Here is a 19,888-nt window from a genome sequence, read left to right on the forward strand (position 1 = left end):
TCCTGGGGTGGGGGCTCCCTCGTACACCGCAGTTGGCCCTGCTACATGTCATTTAGGGGATAGGGGGAAATGTCCACAAACGACACCTCATGCTACTGGGCTTTACACTGGTGAAGCGAGACATTGCTAAAGCATGGAAGGTTACACGGGCCCCCTCGGTGACTGCATGGAAGAATGGATTGGATTTTTGCCTGGGGCTAGAGCAACCTCTTTTTGTGGCCAGGGGATGCCCACACAAGTACTATAATATTTGGAAACGATGGGCGGACTATCGGGGCCTATGGTTGGAGCCGCCAGCGGTAGCAGAGACTCCTTCACTGGGGTAGTTGATTGTTCTGTAAAGGCACAGGGAGGGGGAGCAGGGGGGGTGCATGCTATTATACTAGGATTCTTTGATTATGCTTCTAGGCCTTGGACAGGACAATGCGGATTTAGTGCGATTTTAGGGGGGTGGGGAGAGGTAGGGTGGGAGTTGGTGGAGGGTCTTCTATATTGTTTATCATGCTTCTGTTCTGCATACTGATTCTTGCTTACAAAAGTTGATTTCTTTCATGGTTACATAAGGTCTGATTTGGCAGAAGTCTCTGGTGTGCAGAGCCCTGCGATGTATTTGCAAATTGACGAATGAATAAAATATGTTTTTAAAAAAAAAGAAAAAGTACCTCAGGATTTCTAAACACACATGAAAGCAACAACATTCTAGTGTACAACTGTGAGGAAAGATGGATCCACAGGAACAGAACTGCAGGTTGAATTGCAGAGGAGAAAAGTTGATTTTTGGGTAGACATTAGATGTCGAGTAAGGAATTAATCCTTCAGTATAAGGCAGCAGTGGCGGCTCCTTCGCTAAGGCAGGTCAGCATCACCCCACTGCCTTGAAGCAGTAAAAAAATGAAAAAAATGAAATGATAATAACGTAATGTTATTATCATTTTATTTTGTCCTTCTGCTGCGGCAGCTTTGCGCGAGGGAGCGGGTGGGGCTGAAGAGCAGAGGAGGAGTGGTAGAACTAAGTGTGCAATAACTGTTCGGTCGGTCCTCTCGGTCGCCCAAAAAAATCATGCGCACTTGTCCTTGTTCAAAATGCAGGCTGCATTACAGCCTGCATGGAGAACATGCCCAGGCCCCCAGTTCCTGGCTAAGCTCCGACAGCGCTCAGACCAATCACAATGCTGCATTGCAGTGTTATTGTGATTGGTCAGGGGAGCCACAATGCTTACCAATCTCAACGCTGTTGGGCCCTACGCGCCCCCTACACTCACCCCCTCACCCGCTCACCACCCGCAAGCCATGTTGGCCGCCACTGTAAGGCAGATGGTGAAGAGGTGAGTCTTGTGACCTTTTCTGGCGTGCATCTAGGTGGAGCTAGTCTGGTCTTTAAGTAAGGTCATACCACAATCCCACACAGTATGTGAACGAGGCATTTTTCCATGTGCATTCGTTCTGAGCCAGTGTGGAGGTGGTGTACACGACCATCATGGATGCTTAGTCTGTGACTATGAATTACTATTTGCTCCATTTGGGGTTGGGAGGGAGCTGATAATTGATTGCATGGTAGGACTTGAAGAGGATATTTGCCACAACTGATTAAAAGCAGCATACATTTTTAATGCGGGAGGGAGATATGCTGACATTTCCCAATAGGTGAATAGTTAAACTGATGGACAGAATCAATGGCCTTATTTATAGTTTGGTGAACGGAATACTCTGTCTTATATGTGGCGGATACTCCATCTGCCATATGACAAGAGCAATAGGTTATAATGCACTTGTAATGCAGCAAACAGGATATCTGCCACATTTCTGGCACAGGACCCCGACCAACAAACTCTTCAATTCAGATAAGATGAATTCAGGGAGGACTTTTAACAGATAAGGGGTTTACTCTTTAATGCATGATAGGATGACGGCCTGGAACATGGATCCTTTTTTAGAGGGTAAACTGGCTACCTTTTGTGAAGTACACAAAACTGGAAACAAGTAGTTTGGGCTTTTCCTTTTGTGTAGTCCTTGAAAAACTTGGTTGAGTTTATATCAAAGCCCAGGTATTTGATCTAAGATGAGAGTCAAGAAGATAAGTATTTATATTATTGAACCAGTCCTGGATTTGTGGTTGACTACACCAACTTTAATGATCACAAACTCAATTTTGGTTTAGTTGAGTTTGAGGTCTACCACAGAAAGGCACAGCATCAAAGAGAGAACATATTATGGCAAAAATGCTTTCAGATCTCTAGGTGGAGACACTGATTAAAATTGATTGCACTTATTATTAACAGAGCAGTATCAGGAAACACTCATTCCAAAATGGTTCACTTTCAGTGTTTACATTATGTAAATATATATATATATATATATATATATATATATATATATATATATATATTCACAGAAAAAACCATAGGTTATAGTGGATATATAGTTAGGAATTTGCATTTACAAAACCTTGAAAATTCAATGAAAAAACCATTGGTTTTAGGCCATATATAGTTAGGGATTTGCATTTACAAAACCTTATTTTACTCGCATAAAACCATTGAAATTCCATATATAGTTAGAAGCGCTAACTATATATCGCGCACCCGCAATCCACTGCTGATGATGTCACATATTACATCATTCATGACATGGTCAGTGACATCACTGATGACATCACTGATGACATCTCAAATGACATCACTGATGACATCACTGATGACAACATCCAGTGATTGTATGTGTCTGTAAAGTTTAAATATGTTTTACATATTGAAGAATGAGTGGATGTATAAGTGTCTGGATGAAGAATTTAGTAGGTGCATGACTGACTGTATGAAAGAGTGATTAAATGTGTCTCACTGAGTGCATGGGTTAGTGACTAAACTGTCTTAATTTGTGCATCAGTATGTTTGTTGTTGTGTAAGCTGCTGCATGTGTTGATCAGTAGCTATAAGAGTGGCCATATGGGTTATTGATTGGTTGCCCAAGTATTTGAATGGGAGGCTGAGTGTGTGTGTGGGTGGCTGGGAGGTGCGTGACTCTGTGCATAGATGTGTAAGCAGTTGATTCACTAGGAGTATGAGTTCAAGAGTGCATGTGGAAACAGCTATATGGGCGGTTGACTGTGCATGGGTGTGTTGGTGAGTGAATGGATTTCTCATTGCTACATGTGCAAGTAAGTACGTATGTAAAACACAATACATGTGAGAGTTGACATATATAAATAACTGAACATAAGAGCCAGTGAATGTGTGAGTGGCTGTATCGATCACTGTGAGCTTGTATCAGGGATTATATAAGAGAGTAAATATGTGTTATTATATGTTTGAATAAGTAAGATGTGTATAACTGTATAGTTGAGGAAATGGAGGTGTGATTGATTCTTTGCATGACTGACTAGGTGTGTGAGTAACTCCATAGATGAGTGACAGTCTGTGAGTGTCTGTTTATACTGAGTGTATGTAAGGTTATATTAGAGTCTGAAGAGGTTCATTGTATTATCACATGAGTGATGTGATCAGTGATGACAAATGAGATGTCATCAGTGATGTCATTTGAGTTGTCATCAGTGATGTCATCAGTGATGTCATCAGTGATGTCATTTGAGATGTCATCAGTGATGTCATCAGTGATGTCATTTGAGTTGTCATCAGTGATGTCATCAGTGATGTCATTTGAGATGTCATCAGTGATGTCATCAGTGATGTCACTGACCATGTCATGAATGATGTAATATGTGACATCATCAGCAGTGGATTGCGGGTGCGCGATATATAGTTAGCGCTTCTAACTATATATGGAATTTCAATGGTTTTATGCGAGTAAAATAAGGTTTTGTAAATGCAAATCCCTAACTATATATGGCCTAAAACCAATGGTTTTTTCATTGAATTTTCAAGGTTTTGTAAATGCAAATTCCTAACTATATATCCACTATAACCTATGGTTTTTTCTGTGAATTTCATTGGTTTTTTAATAGCAAATATGAAAAGCTTTAAAATGTAAAGTACGTGATAGATAAAAACATTTTCGTATTTATGCACGCTGATGTGCTTTGAACGCTGCCCCCCTCCCCTCTTTTCTCTTAGTAGTACTCTCTCTTTGCAGATAGTGAAGAGTAGTTAACGCAGGCCTTTACCCCCGTTGTAATCCGTCCTGCCTGCTTGTCTCTCCATTTGATTATTATCCAAGCATTTACTTTTTTTCAATTGATTCTCTTTGGTTCATTCTCTATTTACAAACAAGCACAAAGTCGCAATACTCTGTTTAGTCTTTGCAGATCGTGAAAAATCGTGTAAAAAAATAAAAGTAATCGAGCAAAATCAGTAGGCCACTAATTGGATCTCTTTTTGACCTCGCTAAAATAGAAATATTATAAACAACCCTTCATGAGAAATACGAAAATAGTGAGATGAACTGAGCTCCACACCATGAGGGCTGCAAGACAACTCGGCTCCGTCACCCACCCCGCCCAAAATAACGACAAACCCTATGCAAATATTAAAAATATAGACAACACACCAGCAAAGAAACAGGGTAAAACATTTTATTAAATAACTATTTACATAACGTTGGTTTATAAGATGATGTCAGTAGTGGACCGATGTGTGAATAGGTCGGAAGCAGCACAAGGCGCCAAGATCCGGATGGAAAGTTCTGGATATTGGGTGCCATAGTTCAGAGTTCTGAGTTTGAGCCTTTTTCAATGCCTGTGCTTTGTTGTTTCCCCTCCATCAAAAACAAAAAAAATATATAAAACTGTGCAAAAATACAAAAAAAACAAAAAATGTTTACAAAAGCAGTGCTTGTAAGACTGTCTGAAGCTTATTTCCACCTACTGCAGCTTCACTATTCCAAAGTAAGTGAGGGTTGTTTGTGGACCTGACTGCATTTGAAAACAATGTTATATGGTACCTCCCTAAACCGCTTGACGGAAGCCCCCGAGGGGCGGTGTGATGACACGGACTCGGAGAAGACGCTTGGCTCCTGCCCCCTCCCCAAGTCTTATAGCACTGGTGTAGCCTGAGATCGCCCCCGACATAGGCGGCCGGCTCCCGGGATCCGGCGGAACTTTTTGCCTTTTGATGACTCTTCTATTCTGGACTTTGTCCCACAATCCGTTTGACCTGAAGACACGCTGTAGTGGGGCGCCCCTTTACCGTTTCAGTTGCCATTCCGCCCGCTTTTGCTACACTGTGCCTCTTCCGCCATTCAGCTGTTTACCGCCCGCTCTTGCGACTACAGCGTCTCGCTCACCATGTAGTTAAGTTGCTCCCGCTCTTGCGGTGCAGCGATAGGCGGCTGCCACAGGACTCTCAAAATGGCGGCCGGCTCTTCGGTTTTGGGCCTGGTCCACTAAAATGGCCCTGGGACACCTTTGAACTCGGACGCTTCCCTGATAGGGCTTGGGTCCCATTCTCGAAAAGCGTCCCCTCAGCCGTGAAGATTCTACAAAAGTCTTGGGGGCCTCCGACTCCCGCAGGCTTCTGGTGGGGAGCGGCTGCCATGATTGCTCGTGGAATGGCCACGACGGAGCTACGAGATGGTAGTGGTCTCATGCTGACGCCAGCTTTAGTCTGAAACATCCAGAAACACTATAGACTACCAATTCGATCAGTTCCGGTAGCGCCCCAACATGACCCGGAAGAGAAGAATTTGCCCTCCCCTCTTTGACTGATGGTTCTTGTTGCCTGTCCCCTCTGTTGTCATTTAACAGAACTTTTTGGACTGCTGAAAGGGGTTGTGTTCTTAACGCTGGTTGGTGGAGACATTTAGACTATATTCTTGACCTACGTTGTCGCGTAATGCGTTTTATGACACGCCGCGTTAGCGCACCCGGAAGTGATCCGAGGCGCGGCGCGCAGCGCGTAACGTAAGCATAACAGGTCATGTGACTTGTTAATAAAACTTTTCATTGGTTCATTTTACTTTTGTTAATTTAATGATGAAAAGCTTGGTCATATGACCTAAAAATTACGCTTTTTATTTTTTTCGAACATTATTTTTTTTTCAAACATATGTTATAATATTCCAGGCTAATGTACTTTCCCGGAAAATTTACAACTGTCCTGCAAGTAAAATATATTCCTTTTTCGAGAAAAAGGGCGTTTCTTCGTTCCATGACGGAGCCGTTGAGTAAGAGAGACTCGGCCTGCTGTCTTAGTCGCCGATACGCCTGATTATCAGATTCTTATCGATCACTTTATGTTGCAGAAATGAAAAACACAACTGCCCTTGACCATTTATCTTTACTGCGTTCCTACATATTATACCTTTTATCCGTCATGTAATTGGACTGCTTTATTTCACTTGCCTTTTACTGATTCGAAAACAGTGACTAAAAGTAAAAACTTTACCAATGTAAATACTACTACCGTGTTTTGTTTTAAAAACCTTTATTGTGAAAATATCAGTATACAAATACGGGCCTATAACCACGTGGGCCGGCCACGGAGCAAACTGAAATCGTATATGATGAGGAGACATTTACACTGTAGAGGAACGTAACGAACGGGCCATTAGGTTGCAAGAACTAAGGTGTCTAACAGTTGCGGAATCGGTGGACGTACATTTTGTAATTAAAATAAGACAGGGCCACTTACAATAACATTTTCTAGATATACATTTGCGGGCAAGGAGTTACGAGTCCCATTTATACCGGCGCCATTTTGGGCGAGGCCGGGCAGGTCCAAGATATAGTCAAAATGTCTTCACCAACAATCGGCCAGACCAGAACCCCTTTCGGCCCTTTATGCTACAAGATGGTGTCTTCCATTCAGAAAATATTGTTGGCAGCATTTTGAAAGGAAAGATAAACAGCCGTTCTCCTAGTGAGTCTCACATTGTTACATTTAGGAAGAATGTTGAAGAGTAATATGTGGAAAATCTGAAGCCATTTTTCTACAAACTCTCAATCAGCCTAAGTCATGGAAGATCTTTGTCCACACCAGGGCAATAGTGAAGCTGCAGCAGGTGCAAAGGAGCTTCAGACAGTCTTACAAGCACTGCTTTTCTAAACATTTTTTTGTATTTTTGCACAGTTTTATATATTTTTTTTTGTTTTTGATGGAGGGGAAACAACAAAAAACAGGCATTGAAAAAAGCTCAACAGTGCAGGGAGCCTTGTGCTGCTTCCGACCTATTCACACATCGGTCCACTACTGACATCACCTCATAAGCCAACGGGGCACCCCACACTGACTTTCGGCGCAGCATTGTAGGATGGCCACACCAGTGCGGCAACTTGCTGGACACCACCTCGGTGCCATCCGGATCTCGGAGCGTTCGAGTCACTGTACCGCAAGAGTGACCGGAACTCAGCTGGTCACGCCGTCTTTCGGCGCAGCATTGTAGGATGGCCACACCAGTGCGGCAACTTGCTGGACACAACCTCGGTGCCATCCGGATCTCGGCGCGTTCGACTCACTGTACCGCAAGAGTGACCGGAACTCAGCTGGACACGCCATCTTTCGGCGCAGCATTGTAGGATGGCCACACCACTGCAGCAATTTGCTGGACACCACCTTGGGCAACAGTGAAACTGCAGCAGGTGCAAATAAGCTTCAGATAGTCTTACAAGCACAGCTCAGAACTCTCAACTATGGCACTCAATATCCAGGACTTGCCATTCGGATCTTGGCGCCTTGTGCTGGTTCCGACCTATTCACACATCGGTCCACTACTGACATCACCTCATAAGCCAACGGGGCACCCCACGCCGACTTTCGGCACAGCATTGTAGGATGGCCACACCAGTGCAGCAACTTGCTGGACACAACCTCGGTGCCATCCGGATCTCGGCGCGTTCGACTCACTGTACCGCAAGAGTGACCGGAACTCAGCTGGACACGCCGTCTTTCGGCGCAGCATTGTAGGATGGCCACACCAGTACGGCAATTTGCTTGACACCACCTCGGTGCCATCCGGATCTCAGCGCGTTGTGCTGCCTTCGGCCTATTCGCACATCGGTCCGCTACTGACGCCGCCTCACGTGCCAACGGATTTTCTACGGTTTTTGTAGCCCTATGCCGCATAACAGGTCATGTGACTTCTTTATAAAACTTTTCATTGGTTCATTTTACTTTTGGTTTCCTAAAGATGGAAGGCTTGGTCATATGACCTAAAAATAACACTTTTCATTGGTTTAGAACATTTTTTTTCCCCAAACGATGAAAGCCCCACCTTGTTTCTGGATCATTCAGACTGAAGCTGGCGTCAGCATGAGAGCACCACCATCTCGTGGCTCCGTCGTGGTCATTCCGCGAGCAATCATGGCAGCCGCTCCCCACCGGAAGCCTGCGGGAGTCGGGGGCCCCCAAGACTTTTATACAATCTTCACGGCTGAGGGGACGCTTTTCGAGAATGGAGCCCAAGCCCTAGCAGGCAAGCGTCCGAGTTCCAAAGTGTCCCAGGGCCATTTCAGTGGACCAGGCCTAAAACCGAGGAGCTGTCCGCCATTTTAAGAGCCATGTGGCAGCCGCCTATCGCTGCACTGCAAGAGTGGGAGCAACTCAACAACATGGTGAGCGAGACGCTGTGGCCGCAAGAGCGAGCGCAACTCAGCTACATGGCCGCCACCTGGGGAGGCCCGTTCACGCCGGCTCCCCCACGCCCCCCCCCGGGCCGCCGCACGCCAATTTTCGGAGCAGCATTGTAGGATACCAAAACCAGTGCGGCAGTTTACTGGACATCACCTGGGTGCCTGTCGTACATGTTGTGTCAGCCATGTGACACTGGACACAGACCGCTACTGACGAGGCCTCCCCCCGCACCACCCGGGACGCCCCACGCTGTTTTTCTGTGCTGCATTGTAGGATCCCTAAACCAGTGCGGCACCCAGGCGACATCACCTGGGTGCCGTCCAGAACTCTGCACGTTGTGCTGCCTTGGGACTATTCGCACAACAGACCGCTACTGACGAGGCCTCCCCCCGCCCCACCCGGGACGCCCCACGCCAATTTTCGGAGCAGCATTGTAGGATCCCTAAACCAGTGCGGCACCCAGGCGACATCACCTGGGTGCCGTCCAGAACTCTGCACGTTGTGCTGCCTTGGGACTATTCGCACAAAAGACAGCTTCTAACCATTGTTGCTTTTTGTGTTGAGAAATGTTTAAATGTTTTTAGTTTTTGTTCCGTTCGTTAAAGTTAGTAGTTAATAAAGTTTTATAACCTTACTTTGTTGGAGTGTTATCTATTTTTTTAAAAACGGGTGAATGGGGCCTTGAATCGGGTTATTGTCATGTGTGGGCTTTGGAAGTGTGCTGCTGCAGGATCGGACATTTCAAACTCAAATGCACGTTCTTTTTCTTACCTTTCCGAAGCATGGAGCGCAATAGCAGGCAGAGAAAGGGTGATGCACGTGTTGAACACTACCTGACCTGGCAAATTGCTGGCAGTGCCCCCCCGCCCGCACAGAAAGAGGGCACACACACACCGCCGCCCCGAATACTTCACAAATCTTTAAAAGACCATGCGCTTGTTCATGAGGCTTAAATGGTTTATCACCTCTTCTAGAACCCCTGCATCGACCCTCTGACGTTTCATGGAAAAATTACCATGTAACACAATACCAAGCCCTGTCAGCTGAAACCCCCAAGGAATCGTGGGGCATATTATCAAGGGGGTTTATCTCCGCTTTTGTGGCTTTAAAAGCCATGAAAGCGGAGATAAAATTATTTCCCTATTACCAAGCTGTCGCTAACACCAGTTAGTGACAGCTAAAAGGAGATAGCGACCATCTTGGGCCCCGCTTTGCATGTCAGTGATACTTATCACTAATGACATGCAAAGTGGCGTGCCAAGATGTTAGCGACTGGAAACAGTCCCTAACATCGCTACCTTCTATTACCAACTTTTGGAGATATTCGCGCTAAGCGCGAATATCTCCAAAATCTAACACCTGCCCTGAGCAGTTCTTAGCCATGTTATCCAATGGGAGGTGGATAACATGGCTAAGAGCATTAGGTCGATAATACATGAATATCGCTGACTTTTCTGCGATAATAGCAAGGTTTATCTGCGATAAAAATCGCCGATGTGCGGCGATAATTTTTGTCTCTAAACAAGTTAGAGACAAAAATTATCGCTAGTTGTTCGTAATATGCCCCCGGGTTTTTGCTTGCAGAAATCGGGAGGCGGGAGACTAGCACTGAAATCAGTAGTCACACGCCTCAATCAGGAGGATTGGCATGTCTGAATTCTCTACAGCTGGGGCCATAAACCTCATCCGCAGGGTTAGGTGATAGCCTGGGACCAGCCTGGCATCTAAAATGGCTGCCGTGCACGACAAAATTGTGGCATTCGAAAAAAGGCAAGATGGCGCAGCCGCTGGAAGAGATGTATCAACATATATCAGCCTCCTCAGCCACCCTCAGGAAACAGGGGATTAGGATACGTCTCCGCACCCCCTTATACCTAGTACTTTAATTAACGAAGCACAAAATGGCGAATTCCCGTTTCGCTACCAGTTTGCGGCCCAGTTCGCGGCCCGTGAAGCGCTTCTACCGTGAAAAATCATTTTTTTTTATTTTCCCCACGGGACCCTTTAATAACCCCAACAACATTCCTAGGGGGTCAAGAGGGGGATACCTTGCCCCCTTTCATTAAATTCCCCCTTAGTTTTTCACCTTTTCTTCTCTCTCGATCCTACCGAGAGACAAGATGGCGGCCGCTCCGGACTGTCACGCAGCAAAAAAAAAAAAAAGCTCACGCACAGCCGCTGGAAGAGATGTATCAACATATATCAGCCTCCTCAGCCACCCTCAGGAAACATAGGGGATTAGGATACGTCTCCCGCACCCACTTATAACTAGTAATTTAATTAACGAAGCACAAAATGGCGAATTCCCGTTTCGCTACCAGTTCGCGGCCGCGCTTCTACCGTGAAAAATCATTTTTTTTTTATTTTCCCCACGGGACCCTTTAATAACCCCAACAACATTCCTAGGGGGTCAAGAGGGGGATACCTTGCCCCCTTTCATTAAATTCCCCTTTCGTTTTTCACCTCTTCTTCTCTCTCGATCCTACCGAGAGACAAGATGGCGGCCGCTCCGGACTGTTTAGAATGTTGACAGACACCGGAGAGCCAATCAGCTTTCTGCGCGCAAAGTTCCGTTTCGCAAAAAGTAAGCGGACCGGATCGCTGCCCAGAGCGCTGTTACAGATATATATCTTGATTTGAACGTTAATTTCTCAAAATCCACTGAAGCACATATATTGAGACCTAGCAAAGGCACATCGGGCTAACAGTCCCTACAATTTTGCCAAGTTTCGTGCAAATCCATTCAGCCGTTCGAGCTAAAAGTGAGTCCAACCGCCCTATGGAAAACTCAATGCAAAAAACGCGTTTTGGGACCCCCCTTTTTTCTCAGCCCCCCCTTGACGAAACCCCACCAAATTTTCAGGGGCTGCTCAGAAACAAAATGTTCCATTTTCCTGAAAATTTCAGCCGATTCCGTCCACAAACGCCAAAGTTATTAGACATAGAATTTTCAGAAATCCCATAGAGAAAAAATCCTAACTATATATACCTACTGGCGACCGCCAGTAGGTAATATATATATATATATATATATATATATATATATATATATATATATATATATATATATTTTTTTTTTTACTTTATTTTTCAATACTTACAATAAACAGGACAGCAGCATAAGAAGACAATGTAAGCATAAAATCAAGCGCCAATAGTTCAATGAAACAGAACTCCCATCTGGCCCATATAACTTTTTCTAAGTCTCCCAGCACTCAACCCACTGACCAGACATAAACACCTGAATAACACATTTGTGGGACAGCCACCATGACCGTTTACTCCCCATCGGCACCCCCAAAGTCAGTATACTATCCTTTAGAAGAGGTCATGGTCACCTCCGGATCTAAGAACACATCACACAGGTCCTTCCGAACCTCAAGATCTTCTATTACTTGGTCCCTGCATCTGGAAAGCCTTGTGTGTGTTTCTTCTGCTACGGACCATTCTAACACCTCACTACGCCAGCAAGTAAAGTCAGGTTCTTCAGTCCCATCCAAGTTACAGGTATGCGTCACCTGGCCAGGACTATCGCCAAGTGCAGACTGTGGAAATTAGCAAAATTAATGTACCTAAGCGGCGTTCATTTGCCCTCTCCCGTCCCCCTCCCTGTAGACACCACGTATACCCTGAAATATTGACCGTATCACTCCGCCAGTAAAAGCCCGTGCCCATATGTACCTGACAGCCATTTTAGGCACCTTGGCCTCTTGCCCACTCATTAGAATCACTGGCTTCCCTCCTGCGCGCATTTGAGCACCCCCCCTCCCTTCTCACATGCATAGACCATGAAACCCAGCACTCTGCGCGACCCTGCTATGAAAGGCAACCCTCCTGCTTGACCCAGGCACCCCCCCCCCCATTTCCCTCTTGAAGAAGCATCCTTCGCCTCAGCTGACATAGCCCCCCAGCTGTATCTGACGGCCCCTGTTCTCTCATGTACGGGTCATAAGATCTCTCTCTCTCTCTCTCTGTGCGACTCTGACCCTGCGCGCGCCCTGACCCCCTCCTTCTCCCTCACATGGACAAGTCATAAAGCCTTCCTCCTCTGCAAGACCCTGTCCTCGGGAGTCACGGCCGCGCCTGACCAACACCTCCTTTCCTTCCATGAATGCCCCTCTGTTGACGAGCCTTCCCTCCGCGCTCGATTGTCCACGTGGCATGAATACCACTCCTTTGATGACCCCTTCCCCCGGGTCCAGCTGACCACACATGTCCGAGGCCATCGCCTGAGTCAGGGGATACCATTTACTGCCCTTATTGTATGCCACTATTGATCCTAGCCACCCCACCCCCTGGGCTATGATCAGGCGTACACATCCTAAACAGTTGACGGAACACTCAGCTGCGTGATTGCCCTCCCCTCTTATCAGCAGGTCAAGGGTCCCCATTGTGAACACATGTGGGGTAGGATCACCACGAGGATTATAGGGATGTTCTTCTCTTGCGTCATACAGCCCTGATTGTGTTATCGAGTGTTCTATAAGGTATAAAACCAAGAGTCTCAGCTCACTTGTTAGAGCACTTCCCGATGGCACCTTGTTCGTGTCTGACATGACTGGCTCTCCTCATGAGAATTAAACTCTGTTCTTGATTCCTGCTTCCAGCGCCCGTCTCTTTATTTTGGTAATTATTCAGAATGGGAACTAAGAGGCGACTTGCGCCAGCAGCCTGGGCATCGATAGTAATGCGGGCTCCTGTTCCACAATTGGCGTCCCAACGCGGGGTCCATCAGTGACATAAGGTCCAGTAAGAGAGATCCAGACGATGAGGTGAACATCTAAATGATCGGAGTATACCTGCCTTGAGAGGGCCCTCGTCCGGCTGCCGATTGAATGAACTTCACCTATTCTGAACGGACCTCTCTTGAGTGACCTACTGTCCTGACTGGAATCCCACAGGACTGCTGCGGTAAAATCATGGAGTAAGAGAACGATCGGGCGCTGGAAGGAGGAAGGCGAAGAACTGCCCACACGGTCCGGTCCGGGTAAGGTCGCGTAAATGCGACAAATTGTTGTGAAATGATTGTTTTGGATAATACTAGTATTACGCTTTGTTGAAACCTCTGGAGATTCACCGTCTGCAAACGGGGGAAACAACAGGCTCCCTCTCTTTGCAAGCAGTGAAGGATAGGTAACGCAGACTTTTGTCCCCATTGTAATCCGTCGTACCTGTCTTCCTCCCCCACTGTTTCCCGAACTGTCGTTCGCGGATTATTATCTGGAGATTCTTTGTCTGCAAACAGGGAAGAACAAGGTCTCTCTTTGCAGGTAGAGAAAGAGTGGGTAGCGATAACTTTTCGTGCCCACTTATTCTCCCCACTGAATTGTTTGATTGGCCGATTGTTCGGTATTGGTTCTTTTGAGGTATTCACCGCCGCCAAACAACGGAGAATAGAAATATTCTGCCTAGTCTTTGCCCGCTGTGATAAGATAGGTAATGCAGACCTTTGTCCCCGTTGTAATCCGTCATGCCTATCTTCTCCCCACTGGTTGGTAGCCTGTTTAGCCCGGACCGCTTATTAGAGATGAGCCATCCAGCCCCACTGGAGGGTACACCTAATAAGGACATGTTCATTAAGTGTGGACTAGTCGCTATAGCTTATAAATAGGTTATGGCATAAAAATACAAGAAAAAGAATTGAGCGAAATCAGTAGGCCACTGATGAGTTATCAACTTCGCTAAAAATAAAATAAGAAATGTTAGAAATAACTTGCAATAAGAAACATAAAAATGGCGAGGGAAGACAAGCTTGACACCAAGGCAGCCACGAGGTAGCTAGGCTCCATTGCCTACTCCTGCTCCAAACATGTCTGCCTCATTGCCCGCCACGCCCAAATAAGGGTCACGTGAGATAGAAACAATTCAATAGGTACCTACCCCCATTCCGGAAGCTCCCGAAGTGCAACAGGTCCGCGGTTACGCCCATCCGGAAGGCGAGGCCTCGAGGCACGAGGGGCCCGCCTGGCCACGGTCAGAAGGAGATGATGTTGGGCAGGCGGTCCAAAGAATGGCAGAGTCCTCTCCTTCTCTCCTGCTGCCCTGCGGGCCACGGGGGGGGGGCTGTCCTGCCTCAGCCACCGACCACCCCCCCCCCCCCTTCTGTCTCCCGCCTGGTCCGACCCACGAAGAAGGCCGAAGCCAAAGGCGAGAATGGCGGAGCTTGCAAGTAGTCCCGCCACATGTCAAATCCCTGGATAGTTACAGGTAGTGCCGCCACATGTCGGCGCCTGGACAGTTCCAGGTAGTCCCGCCACATGTCGACGAGAAAAGGGGGGGATGTCTTGCCGCAGCCACCGACCCCCCCCCCCCATCTTCAATGGCTGGCACGGCCAATATCGAAACGACGGAGCCGAGGAACGGCGCGGGGTCGCTGGAAGGGGGAGGTGACGCGAACGAGCCTCCCCCACCTCCCTCCAGGTGGAGGCTTCCAGCGACACCCCAATGCTCTTACTTAAAGAGGGCCAACATCAAAAAGCGGTCTTCTGCCCTGGACGGGCACACGCCCCATGTCTGTTCTTCTCCTCAACCTTGAAGATTCTATAAGAGCCGGGGGGCACCCCGATCCCTCCGCATGGGCGCCCCCGTCCCCCTCACTGGGAACCGCGACATCGACGCACTCCTGCCAGCGCCAGCTTCAGTTTGGAAATGGCTAAGGTGCAGCCACGGCACAGACTTGTTCAGTTCCGGAGGAACACCAGAATGACCCGGTAGGAAAATTGTTGCCGCCCTCCCCACTCTTTGACTATCGTTAGACTGTTACCACATGATTCAAAACTTTTTGAACTTCCAACGGAAGGCCCCGGTTCGACCACGAATCATTGGAGACATTCTGACTGTGCTGGAACTCGCCTGACCCCACCCAAAAATGGCGCCGACACAAAATGAAACGTTTTGAATAAACTTTGTTGCACCCTGATTGCGCAGCCTTTTTGTCCCGAGATATATGCGCAGTTTTTGGATAATGAAATTAGATATGAAGGTTATTAAGTATGTGCTTGGACAATGAACTGACTTAGAGTGGGTACTGATTATAATGTGGAAAATGAATTGGTGCAATTTAGGTAACAAATGAACTTGGATAATGAATTTTTGAATTTATTAAAGATGAATTACTGACGTGCATCATGCTTGCCCTGTAGGGAAGTTTAACGCGATTTTATTACACTACTGCACTTTATGCAATAAACTGCCACCTATTTCGTTCTTCTTATGTACAGTTTCAATCTGCTTTGTAGCCGGCCCACCGAGTTGCAGGCCTGTATTTGTACATCAACACTTTTTATTAAAAGTATTTTGAAAAAGAAAGCATGGTTGTAGCAGTTGCATTAATGCGTTTTGGATGTCTTACTACTGTGAACGAAGAATAAGTATGATGAAAGAGGTGGAATCAAAAGGGATCAGATATCTAGCAGCTACATTGCGTGTCACAGGCAGCCAGAAAAGTGTTTTGGACACCCTTAAAACGACACCACGGAAATGCCACCTGACCGCCGCCTTTGCACCCGACGAAAAGGGGTTACGACCAAGTAGCTCATATAGATACGCAGATCACCAATGATTATCTATCTGACACCACTGGTCCCTCTGGGCTTAAGCGCCGAGATGATAAAGAAAGGCGGTACGTGGAGATAGGTCAAGTAAGTGGTAAGTAAAGGCATTTTCGGACTACTGCATGCTGATGCACTTTGAATGCTGTCCCCCACCCCTTCTTCTTCCTCCCTTCTGCAGGTCACGTCAGAACGTCGACTGAAGTATGGAAGAGCGACGGTTGGACCACCGACGAAAAAGGGAAAAAGGGAATATGTGTTTAGTCGTTATAACGAAGGGTTTTTAAAAGACGTAGGCTTAACATGACTGTTCCTCCTTAGAACATAGCGACTGAGAGGATGGACTGACATAGGAACTGGACAGGTACTGAATGACGGAAAATTGACTAGAAATGACGTGTTAAATAATGTGACTGGACGTTTGACTAGGTAGGGAAAGGACAAAGAAAAATATACGGGTAAGGGTTGCCACGGCACCACCCGTCTAGGTAGTTAGAAATGTTGCTGATGTTCAAAATGCACTGCCCCCCTTTTTCACATTCTTATAGATATAGCCGAGTTGCCCGACTGTTCTCCCGATCAATACTTGCTGTTGCCTCAGCCTGGAGAACTTCCCACCAGAGGAAGGGACTGAAAATGGATTAAGATCCAACCATGGGTAAATAGCACGACCAGGTTAAATTCTGATCGACTAACCGAGGTGTAAGTATTGGCAATTGAGAACGCTTGCAGAGATAACTGGCGAGAATGAAAAGGAGGGAAGGGTAGAAAGAGCTAAGCACATAGATAAATAGGATAGTAAAAATACGTAGGATATAATACGAATTTTGTTGGCCACCTGTTGTTTCCAGTCTTGTCGTGAAATGTCTTATATATGTGTAATACATGTGCTGTCTTCCCTGTCTAACTTTGTGTGTGTGTAATGTATGAATTTATGTCTTCCCTCTGTCCGTATCTGCGTGTTACCTGACCTATGCTGTTCTGTGTTGTGAGCGCACTAAATGACCTATTTGCGTACACCTCTCTCTCTCTCTCTCTATCTCTCTCTCTATCTCTCTCTACATGTCATACGTGTACCAAATGGCTCGTTTAGATCACGGACGACTCTCGCTCTCTACGAGAGTCTCCCTATTTTCTCTCCTTCTTTTTGGTAAAATTGTGCCCCACCGGCACCAGTCTGATTTGATACATATTGAACGCGAAGGCGTTCAGCGAAATTGACCGAAACTAAAATGATTGAATCTCGCCATATTACTGCCTCTCCTTTCTGTAAAATGAATGAACTTGAATTGGCTGAGAAGGAAAGGACAGGTAAGACGACTAAGGTCCCCCAATCTGGCCATTTATAGGGGAACTGTATGTCAATGGCACCTTATTGTTCTGTTCATCAGAGACGAACACCAACGTCTAGATTGACCCCCAATGCCCAGATTGCCCCACCCCCCCCCTTTTTGCACCCAAGTGCGAGCGCCCGAAGCACCCCCGCCCCATTTGATAGACCCCAGCTGCTGTCCCGGATATAAACATGATGACCATGAGTAACTGTCGTCCCTCGAGAAACCCCTGTTTTACCTGACTCTCGATGATGGCACCCCCGCCCTGTTTTGAAAGGTTAGCCAGCCTTGAAGGGAAATGTTCCGAAATGTTGAATATGATGAAATGCACAGTTGATGGGAATCTTATTTATCCTCACTTGAGTTATAAATAGGACGATGAATAAACTTGGCATGAACTCAGTAGGAATGCCGGCATATGCACTGCTTGGTAATAGACCTCTGACTGTGACCGATGAGCGTATCTCCCAAGTGCGTTGGATTGAGGGAGGAATTCACATGCATAAATGTCTTCTCCTGACCAGTTCTCTAAAGCTTGTTTTGTACCTATTTCAAAGATATACGATCACCGGAGGAGAAGGGTCGGACGTGACACACAGCCTAGCTGCAGATCTTGAGACACACGTGACCTCGACCAAAGGTGGAGCTGCAGCGCAACAAGATGCTGGACGAGACAGCAATTTCAAACGTGGAAAATGAAACTTGACGGGCTGCCCTGAAGCCCTCCGTCTGCTAACCCATGTGTGCTTGGAGTCTCCGTCCCCCTTCTTTGGGCCCGATTGATGGGCCTGCCTGCTTGTTATCCTTTGCTCCCTTGGTCCCTTTTGTGTGTCCCAGGAACTCTGACCCAACTCCGCTCTCTCTCCTATCGACTGTTTGAACAACCCACACCCTCTTTTCCATGTGACCTTACGCCAAAAGGAAGAAAGGCATTCAGGTGGGAATAGGGTGTTGCCACGGAAATATAGGTGCCGAGCATAAGGCGCCGTTAAACGGATTGTTTAGGGAACAGGACTGTGGTCTAACAGCAGAGGACTGACCGCACCCTGCAACGCGTATGGATAGAACCGAGCTGGACCTATAGCTCCACCGCCGGTGCTCAACAGCGCCAACGAAAGGACACGGACTAGAGCCTACCAGTGATGGCTCACTGATAAAAGACACTGTGACGAAGAGACTCTGTATATAGAACTGATTCCGCCCTCAACTGCTTGGTCAAAATGTTCATTGGTCACATTTTTAAGTCAGAAACATTTCTGCTATGTAGTGCTTTTGAAATGATAGGAACTCGACAAATGCAATTTCCTATGTGCTGCATTCTGCCCATCACTTCAACTGTTCATGATTTTTATGTAATATGTTAGTATTGACAAATGCTATTTCATCAACCACATGTTTATATGTACGCCCATCAACTAGGAAGAATAGGAAAATGAACTCGCTTATGTTAAAAGCGGCGACTGTGGAAATTAGCAAAATTAATGTACCTAAGCGGCGTTCATTTGCCCTCTCCCGTCCCCCTCCCTGTAGACACCACGTATACCCTGAAATATTGACCGTATCACTCCGCCAGTAAAAGCCTGTGCCCATATGTACCTGACAGCCATTTTAGGCACCTTGGCCTCTTGCCCACTCATTAGAATCACTGGCTTCCCTCCTGCGCGCATTTGAGCACCCCCCCTCCCTTCTCACATGCATAGACCATGAAACCCAGCACTCTGCGCGACCCTGCTATGAAAGGCAACCCTCCTGCTTGACCCAGGCACCCCCCCCCCCCATTTCCCTCTTGAAGAAGCATCCTTCGCCTCAGCTGACATAGCCCCCCAGCTGTATCTGACGGCCCCTGTTCTCTCATGTACGGGTCATAAGATCTCTCTCTCTCTCTCTCTGTGCGACTCTGACCCTGCGCGCGCCCTGACCCCCTCCTTCTCCCTCACATGGACAAGTCATAAAGCCTTCCTCCTCTGCAAGACCCTGTCCTCGGGAGTCACGGCCGCGCCTGACCAACACCTCCTTTCCTTCCATGAATGCCCCTCTGTTGACGAGCCTTCCCTCCGCGCTCGATTGTCCACGTGGCATGAATACCACTCCTTTGATGACCCCTTCCCCCGGGTCCAGCTGACCACACATGTCCGAGGCCATCGCCTGAGTCAGGGGATACCATTTACTGCCCTTATTGTATGCCACTATTGATCCTAGCCACCCCACCCCCTGGGCTATGATCAGGCGTACACATCCTAAACAGTTGACGGAACACTCAGCTGCGTGATTGCCCTCCCCTCTTATCAGCAGGTCAAGGGTCCCCATTGTGAACACATGTGGGGTAGGATCACCACGAGGATTATAGGGATGTTCTTCTCTTGCGTCATACAGCCCTGATTGTGTTATCGAGTGTTCTATAAGGTATAAAACCAAGAGTCTCAGCTCACTTGTTAGAGCACTTCCCGATGGCACCTTGTTCGTGTCTGACATGACTGGCTCTCCT

The sequence above is a fragment of the Lissotriton vulgaris genome, chromosome 7 (genome assembly GCF_964263255.1).
Source record: "Lissotriton vulgaris chromosome 7, aLisVul1.2, whole genome shotgun sequence".
In the NCBI taxonomy this organism is placed as follows: Eukaryota; Metazoa; Chordata; class Amphibia; order Caudata; family Salamandridae; genus Lissotriton; species Lissotriton vulgaris.